Raw genomic sequence first — 9,358 nt, 5'->3', positions numbered from 1 at the left:
GAACAATGGATTACAATAATCCAGTGATGTAAAAAAGTCTTTAATAACACTTTCCAATTCAAAGCATGACACGCAATATTTTAATGAGTAATGTATAAAACAATAAAATACAGTAAAAGAAAGAGTCAACCAGTAATCCAACACTAGCATCTAAAAAGTGGTTGGAGCCCAAAGTTACCCCTAGATTATTGATAGAAGATTCATAAAAACTGGCAAGAGAATTGAGAGTTTATATTATAAAAACAGACTCCCGCATTCTCTTCATTACATTGGAAAAAATTGTCTGCCATTCACCTTTTGATTGAGTCGAAGTAACTGTGCAAAATCTGCAACTCAGAGTCATCTGAGGGTTTAAAGAGATATACAACTGACTGTCATCTGCATAGCAGTGATAAAAAAATGTCCTTAACAGTGTTCTTAACAGTGTTAAGATGGCGCCGGTGAGGTCGGCTGCCGTCACGACTGCTCCGACCACTTTTTCTTTGTCTTTGTTTTTTAAGTTAGTTTTCAGCGTTTCTAAATCGGCAAAATCATCACCATTGGGTACATTAGGTATGACAGTGACACTCTTGTTTCTATTGGTATACAATGTACTCACAATTCGAAGTTTTTAACTCCGGATCCGAGCTGGCCGAGTGAGATCTCGAGGGAGAACAAAGGGAAGCGGCGGCGGCCTAGAGGGAAGCGAGCCGGCGTCAGGAACAGGCTGAGAGCTCGTGCACACCGCACACCTCTGCCTAGCATCCTGCTCGCCAACGTCCAGTCACTGGAGAACAAGCTTGACGACCTCAGGGCCAGGATAAAGTTCCAGAGAGACATTCGGGACTGCAATCTCCTCTGCTTCACCGAGACATGGCTGAACCCAGCGGTGCCGGACCACGCCATCCAGCCGGCCGAGTTCTTCTCGGTTCACCGCATGGACAGGACACGGGACTCGGGGAAGTCAAGGGGAGGCGGCATGTGTTTAATGGTGAACAACAACTGGTGCAACAGTGCGAACGTTGTTCCTCTCACACGCTCCTGCACACCAAATCTGGAACTACTGTCCATCATGTGTCGTCCTTTTTATCTACCTCGGGAATTTACATCGGTCATTGTAAGTGCCGTTTATATTCCACCACAAGCGGACACGGTCACCGCCTTATGCGAGCTGCATGAGGCACTCACACAGCACCAGACACAACACCGGGACGCTGCGCTTATTGTGACGGGGGACTTTAATAGCGCCAACCTCAAACGCGCAGCGCCGAACTTTTATCAACACATCACCTGCCCCACCAGGGGTGAAAGGACACTGGACCACTGCTACACTACGGTCAAGGACGGCTACAAGGCACAATCCCGCCCCCCGTTTGGCAAATCTGATCACGCCGCCATCTTCCTCATGCCAAAATACAAACAAAGGCTGAAACAGGAAGTTCCGGTTCAGAGGAAGGTCGCGCGCTGGACGGATCAATCGGTGGCCGCGTTACAGGACGCACTCGATGACGCAGACTGGGGCATGTTCAGAAACAGCTCCGACGATGACGTCAACGTGTTTACGGAAGCGGTTGTGGGATTCATCGGGAAACTAGCGGATGATACCGTGGAGACAAAGACTATCACAACGTTTCCCAACCAGAAGCCGTGGGTGGATAAAACCATCCGCGACGCTCTGAGATCCCGCACCGCTGCCTACAACACGGGACTCATGACGGGGGACATGGACCCGTACAAAGCCGCGTCATATAACGTGCGGAGGGCGGTGAAAGAGGCGAAGCAGCGCTACGGGAGGAAACTAGAGTCACAACTCCAACAGAGTGACTCTAGGAGCCTGTGGCGGGGACTAAGGACAATAACGGACTATAAAGCACCAACAACCGGTATGACGAACGCGGCCGTGACTCTGGCAGACGAGCTGAACACTTTCTATGCTCGCTTCGAGGCTGCAGCTAAGGTCTCCAACAATGCTAGTGTTAGCGGCGCTAACGGCTGCAGACAGGAAGATACTGCCAGCACCGGAAACGTGCTCGTCATCTCCGAGCATGAAGTAAGGAGACCCTTCAAGAGAGTGAACACCAGGAAAGCAGCAGGACCAGACGGCATCCCAGGTCGTATCCTAAGAGACTGCGCATACCAGCTAGCTCCTGTGTTCACTGAGATATTCAACATCTCTTTATCTCAGTCGGTGATCCCCACATGCTTCAAAGAGTCCATCATTGTTCCTGTCCCGAAGAAACCCCACCCTGCTTCTCTCAATGACTATCGCCCTGTAGCCCTCACCTCAGTAGTGATGAAGTGCTTTGAACGCCTGGTCAGAGACTTCATCATTTCTTCACTACCAGACACACTGGACCCACTACAGTTCGCTTACCGTCCAAATCGTTCCACAGACGATGCCATCTCTCATCTCCTCCACACATCACTCACTCACTTGGACACTAGAAGGGGGAATTATGTTAAAATGCTCTTCATAGACTACAGCTCTGCATTTAACACCATAATTCCCTCCACACTCACCACCAAGCTGGAGCATCTGGGACTCAGCTCATCTATGTGTCAGTGGATCTCCAACTTCCTAACTGGCAGACCACAGGCAGTAAGGATGGGCGGACATGTCTCAGCCTCCACCACTCTCAGCACTGGAGCCCCCCAGGGGTGTGTTCTGAGCCCCCTGCTGTACTCTTTGTACACATATGACTGTGTGGCCACTACCAGCTCCACCACCATCATCAAGTTTGCTGACGACACCGTCGTGGTGGGCCTGATCTCTGATAACAACGAGACGGCCTACCTGAAGGAGATTAAGAATCTGGAGAACTGGTGCCAGAGGAACAACCTCCTTCTAAACGTCAGTAAGACAAAGGAGCTGATAGTGGACTTCAGCACTAAGCAGGAGAGGAACTACTAGACCCCCGTCATCAACGAGTGCCCAGTGGAGAGAGTGGACAGCTTCAAATACCTCGGAGTTCACATCACGCAGGACCTGTCATGGTCCTGTCACATCAACACCGTGGTGAAAAAGGCCCGACAGCGTCTCTACCACCTCAGACGCTTGAGAGACTTCCAACTGCCCTCCAAGGTGCTCAGGAACTTTTACTCGTGCACCATAGAGAGCATCCTGGCGGGAAACATCTTAACCTGGTTCGGGAACAGCACCATGCAGGACAGACGAGCTCTACAGAGGGTTGTGCGGTCAGCTGAGCGCACCATCCACTCCGAGCTCCCTGACCTGCACTCAATCTACAGCAGGCGGTGCTGGACCAAGGCCAGGAAGATCGTGAAGGACCTCAGCCATCCCAACAACAGACTGTTCTCTCTGTTGAGGTCAGGAAAGCGATTCCGCTCCCTGAAGACCAACACAGAGAGACTGAGGAGGAGCTTCTTCCCGCAGGCGATACGGTCTCTCAATCACACCACCACACAGTACTGACCCACACATATGGTTCTTACACACACACTGGACTTTCTGGACATTGTTTTTGCACAACACTGGTCACTATATTCTTCATTTCCAGTTAATACTTGTACAGCTGCTGTTATTGTGTATTTATTTATATTTATATTTCTTCATACATTCTTATATAGTTCTATATTGTGTATTGTGTATTTTGTTGTACAGTTATTTTATTTTCAACTTTAATTTATATATTTTATCTTATTCTTCCCAGTTAAATTTACCCTTCATTCTAATTTGTGTTGTACAGTTATTTCATTTTTAACCTTAATTTATATTTTATTCCTTCCTAGTTAAATTTACCCTTTTTAATTTTGCATATTTATTTCCTATCTTATTCATAGCCTTTTCCTTTCTTTGTTTTCTTTAGGTCACGAGCAGTTGTCCAAGCATTTCACTACATATCGTACTGTGTATGACTGTGTACGTGACAAATAAAATTTGAATTTGAATTCAAAATGTGCAGAAGACAGCGCAGATCTAACAGATAGAATAAAGGCCCCAGAACAGAGCTGTGTGCTCACTGTGGACTAGAGAAGTGGACGAATAAAACCCAGGTGGACCCACCCGGTATTTCATGGTTAACAGCATCCAACCGAGAAAACGAGTCCATCATCAGCAAAACAGAACATACACTAACATGTCATTACGCATTAACGTGGCATTAGAGACTCTAAGAAAAGCTGCTTTGATTAAATGAGGCCTGTGAATGACAGATTGATTTTATGCAAAATGCTTAATTTGTCTAAAACAGCTGTTAGCTGCTCAGCCGCTAATCTTAATGACAAAAGATCATTTTTAGATTGCTCTAAAACTGCTGAGATGACAGGATTCTGGGCTACATGGTGGCGAGGTGGTTAACAGCCTCAAAGCAAGAGAGTCCTGAGTCTGACCTGTGGAGTCTGCATGTTCTCCCCATGTTTGTGTGTGCTCTTTCCAGGTACTCCAGCTTCCTCCCACAGTCCAAAGACATGCAGTTAGTGGGGTTGGGTTAATTGGTTATTCTAAGTTGTCTGAATGTGAGTGTGAATGGTTATCCATCTCTCTGTGTTATCCCTGTGACAGACTGTCCAGAGTGTACCCTGCCACTCGCCCTATGGTAGCTGGGAAAGCCTCCAGCCCAAGACATTTTTGAATAGAGATGCAGGTAAAACATCAAGAGGGAAGCAGGACGTATTTATTGAGTCAACTAATTTGATTAGCTTGGGTCTTTACCCAAACAGATAAAAAGCTTTTAAAAATAACAGCATGAGCTCTGAGTAGGACAATCTTAATTTGAAAAACTTGGGAAAGCAGGTGAAAAACAATATGACTAAGAGTGTCAAATAAGATCTGAGGATTACCTCTGGTCTTAGAAACCAGGAATGGAAAATAGGCAGCTGTCACGTCTCCTAAGTGTTTAAATAAACTGAAAAGAAGGAGATGAACTTTTAAATGAGTTGATCGCCACCTTTGGATATTTTGTAAATGGATTTATTCAAAGGGAAACGTTTCAAAGAGGAGATAATCTAATTTTAACAGGTCAGAATGACATGAAATGAAAAGACAATGATCATTAAAATTAAAAAGATTAATTACGAGATCAAGTTTCATCCTGGGGGATAAAAATACATTGAAATTAGCAGAAACTTTATTAGCAAAAAAGAATACGGATGGGATACAGATGGTCAGAAATCAAAAGTGTCCTCAGAATGAATAAAGTCAATATTTAAACCCAAAGTAAAAACGAGGTCCAGTGTGTGCCCTTTGGTATGCGTGAATCCCAGCACGCTCAATAAAATGAATCAGAAGAGTAAACAGTAATAAAAACCTCATGACAAAGTGGATAAAACCTTAATCAGAGTTCAAGCATGTGTGCTTTACTGAAATTCTGGCGAAACCGTGGTTAGCATTTTGCCTTAGAGGTGTGTTTTAACACTTAAGGCCTTTCCGTGTACATTTTCCTTTATGAATGCTCCAGTTTCCCCCTACAGTCCAAAAGCATGGTGAGTAGGCTCACCATAAGTGTGAATGTGAGTGCTTCTGGCTGTGTAATAGCATGTTGTGCCACCCTCTTCCTGCAGTATACAGTGTTCACTCTGCCTGTAAGAGATTGAATTTAAGTTAATTTTGGTCATGCTTCACTGCTGAATTGATTTATGCCAAGTCTGAGACTGTCAGGAAGCAAGTTTTACTACAGTGTCTTGAAACGCAGGCAATTATTTTGAAGCATTATCAGTGCCGTGCAATAGAATTACCATCATTGTTGTCCCAATAAGGGTATTAAAACGTTTATTTGTAAGTGGAACTTAAACTTCTACCACTATCTATGTTAAATATTTCTCCCAAAAATTTAGACTCAGGGTTAATGTTACTATTTCTGTCTATGGCATCTCTTTCCATCTTTGCAATTAAAGGATTTATACGGTAAACGTAGAGTGCACAACAAGAACAAAACGGAGGCGGGTACATGGGGACAGACACTTAAGTTTTTTTTCATTCAACAATATCTTTATTCATATTTTAAAAACATTAATAACAACAACCAGGCAGAGCAGACTGTAGTTCGGGTATGTACTGAGCATGTAGGATTACAGCAGAGAAATTAGTCATCCTTCTCATGCAGTTTGAGCATTTTAATAACTGACCAAGGCCAAACGTCTTCCAAACGCCTTTTAGGCAACGAAGAAAAAAATGCATGTTACTAAACAATGGGTGGGGTGTCATTTTTTAAATTCTCCATGGTATGACTGTGTTTGCACAATAATAGTTTAACAAAAGTGACATAGGCCACCTTTGAGGGGTGTAATTAACAGTTAATCATCTATATTTTAGCTCACAAATCTGGTTTTGTGGCTCCAGTTTGTCTTTCCTCTTAGAAACAACATGAAATACAAACACATAAATCATGTGTTTGATGGATTGCTGATCAGTGCAATCGGCAGGTTTCACAGTACTTTGACTATAGAACTGCTTTGGTGATCTTTAATTCTTGCTCTGATGCCACCACTACGTTGTTTTTGGAGATTTTTAATTTAAATTTTGGAGGGCAACGTCACTCTTAGGACTAAATAATAAAAATGGTGATCCTCCATCAAGTTCCACAATCAGGTCAACGTTCAAGTGACCAAGTGGGCTCATTTATTCTGTGTAATGAGTTTTTCTGTCAGCTTTTTGCGGTAATTGATCCGTTTATGTGGCAACAAAAGTTGAATGTTGTGTGGATATAATTCTGAGAATTTTTGGCTTTATATAGCACGTTCATAGTTTTACTGAGCACTCAAAATACAGAAGTCACAGGGCAAACATTTAATGTCCAAAGTGACAATGAAACAACTCAGATTACACAATCAAAGGGACTTAAGAGTGTATGTCAAATATAAAGACATAGACACATTAAATTAGTCATTAATGACCCAAATTGGTCAGTTTAGTCACTAGAATAACTTGATTACTTTAATTTTTTAATTGTCATTTTGGTTCATCATGGGCACTCACAGCATTCCCATCAGCCTCAAATGTAATTTTCTGTGCCAGATTTTAGCTTTCTGCCAACAACATAAAATCATAAGGTCATCAAGACTGTATCATATATAATATATATATAATTTATGCATCAGCATGTGCACACGTTAGCAGTCAAAAGCAGGTTGCTAGTTAAAAGTTCCCCTGAACAGAGCTGCAAACTGTGGGGTGGGTCCCACTAGTGGGCAGTGGACAACTTGAGAAAAATATGTAATGAAAATAAGTTGTATAAATGGGTTTCTGTGGGGAAAATAAACAGATCCAAGTCTGCTGATGCTATCAGACTGGTGAAATGCACCTTTAGATAAGTAATATTCAACATGGTTCTTTTCTTAATGTTAATGATTGATTTAAAGAAAGAAGCTTATGCGTAAGTTCAATAAGGAAGATCTGTAATCACTCATCTGCCTGCTTTCCTGGGTGTTCAGCCAGTAGTCTGTTCTTTACACCACTCCACTTTCCCACACTGTCAGTGTCAGTGGTGTCATCATTGCTCTAGTCCAATCATCTTCTCGCCCACCTACATTGAGCCACTCAGCCTCCACTCTGCGTCATGCCCTTTGCCATTCTGCCTTTCAGACTCTTATTTGTGCAACCCACCTCCTCCCTCCAACTCACCCAGGTCACTCAGAGCTCCATCCAAGTGTCAGTCTACATCTTCAACACCACCAGCAACTAGACTCTTGGTGGGTCTGTCCTAAATCCTCTAACTGCTGGGTTTCTGTTCTGCAGGGTTGAAATGATGAAATTTAGAGCGATGGATATCAGAGCCAGCAGCAGCCAGCTAATCATATCTCGCACAAAAAGAAAACAAATCTTGTGAAGCTAACATGTGACTAATTACTAACTGATTCATTTCCTCATACTGCACCGCTACACCACATTTTTGGGTTATCCCAACTACCAGATCCCACTTTAGCCACTGCATGTTACCCCCAGAAACTCTAGAAACTGTAGGAATGATCTTGTCCCTGGAGGCAATAGGGGATGGGTTGTAAATTAGTCAGCTATGGCCTCCTTCATTTTCTGTTATCTAAAAGTATTCAGAATGTTATGTTCCCCTTTGCTATAATTATAGACTCTAAATATGCAGGCCAACCAGTGTGGCGGGAGTTCCTATTGTCATATTAAGTATACAGAGAAAAGCATACCATTTGTGAATTTTCCCACAGATTCTCAGCACATTCAGACCTTAAGTCTGACATCAGCAAACTGACGCAATTGGACAATAAAAGCCTAATGATACGTTGTTACTCTTTTCTTTTATGTGCATAAATAAACTCAGTCACACTTCATGAAAAAAGACAATTGCCAAATGATACGTGAAGCACAGTCTCTAAGTTAACAGTCGTGTGATTTACATCAACCCAACCTTCGTTGTTATGCAGACGTCATATGGTCAAAGCTGTATTGGACACCCTAGTAGTTTTCGTGTCTGACTGCAAATGCACTGGAAAAACTGCTGCTACAAGAGGGGAAAGGTTTAGTTCTGCGGTGTGAAATATTGTCAGATACAGCACTGATAAGACACGCACATGTTCTTTGGTGTTAATTGTGACAACTCTGGTTAGGTATTTCCTTTTTTTTATTTTATAGTAGTGTTGAGTGTTTGCCATTTGGTTTTACTTCCACTTTTTGTTTAGTTTGCTTTCAGCAACAACTGTGTTCAATCAGCTAATAAATTATATATATATACACTAAACAGATTTTTGTCTCTTTAGATTTGAATGAAACATTTGAGATTTTATATATGACACAAGATAGTTGATAAGTGGTAAAATGGTAAATGGCCTGTATTTATATAGCGCTCTACTAGTCCCTAAGGACCCCAAAGCGCTTTACATATCCAGTCATCCACCCATTCACACACTGGTGATGGCAGCTACATTGTAGCCACAGCCACCCTGGGGCGCACTGACAGAGGCGAGGCTGCCGGACACTGGCGCCACCGGGCCCTCTGACCACCACCAGTAGGCAACGGGTGAAGTGTCTTGCCCAAGGACACAACGACCGAGACTGTCCAAGCCGGGGCTCGAACCGGCAACCTTCCGATTACAAGGCGAACTCCCAACTCTTGAGCCACGAGTGCGGGGTATTAATAGTTATTAATACCCCGCACTGTGTTCATTAGTGCTTGTTTCATGATACTGCTCTAAGTCACAACGGTTTGTGCCTGCTGGTTATATTTAAGAAAACCACCCTCAACAAAATATTGTTGAGCCTGCTTAAACATGCCAACAGAGTTGCCTGTTTAACAATCCATAACTACTTGCTATAAACACAGTGGAGTCAAATTTCATCACAATTAACAATGATACGTGTGCTGGTGTTTTAAGCTGCCAGGATTGAAAGTGCCTTGTCTACATGCACGTTTTGTGGCTGAAAACAATATGAATTTTAAGTTACACAGCATTTTTA

Source organism: Aulonocara sp. 'chitande type north' Nkhata Bay, linkage group LG10, assembly GCF_057382095.1.
Source record: "Aulonocara sp. 'chitande type north' Nkhata Bay isolate Kocher_YH1m ecotype deep benthic linkage group LG10, A_spYH_male_GT1.1, whole genome shotgun sequence".
NCBI lineage: Eukaryota > Metazoa > Chordata > Actinopteri > Cichliformes > Cichlidae > Aulonocara > Aulonocara sp. 'chitande type north' Nkhata Bay.
Note: the sequence above shows the minus strand (reverse complement) of the source record.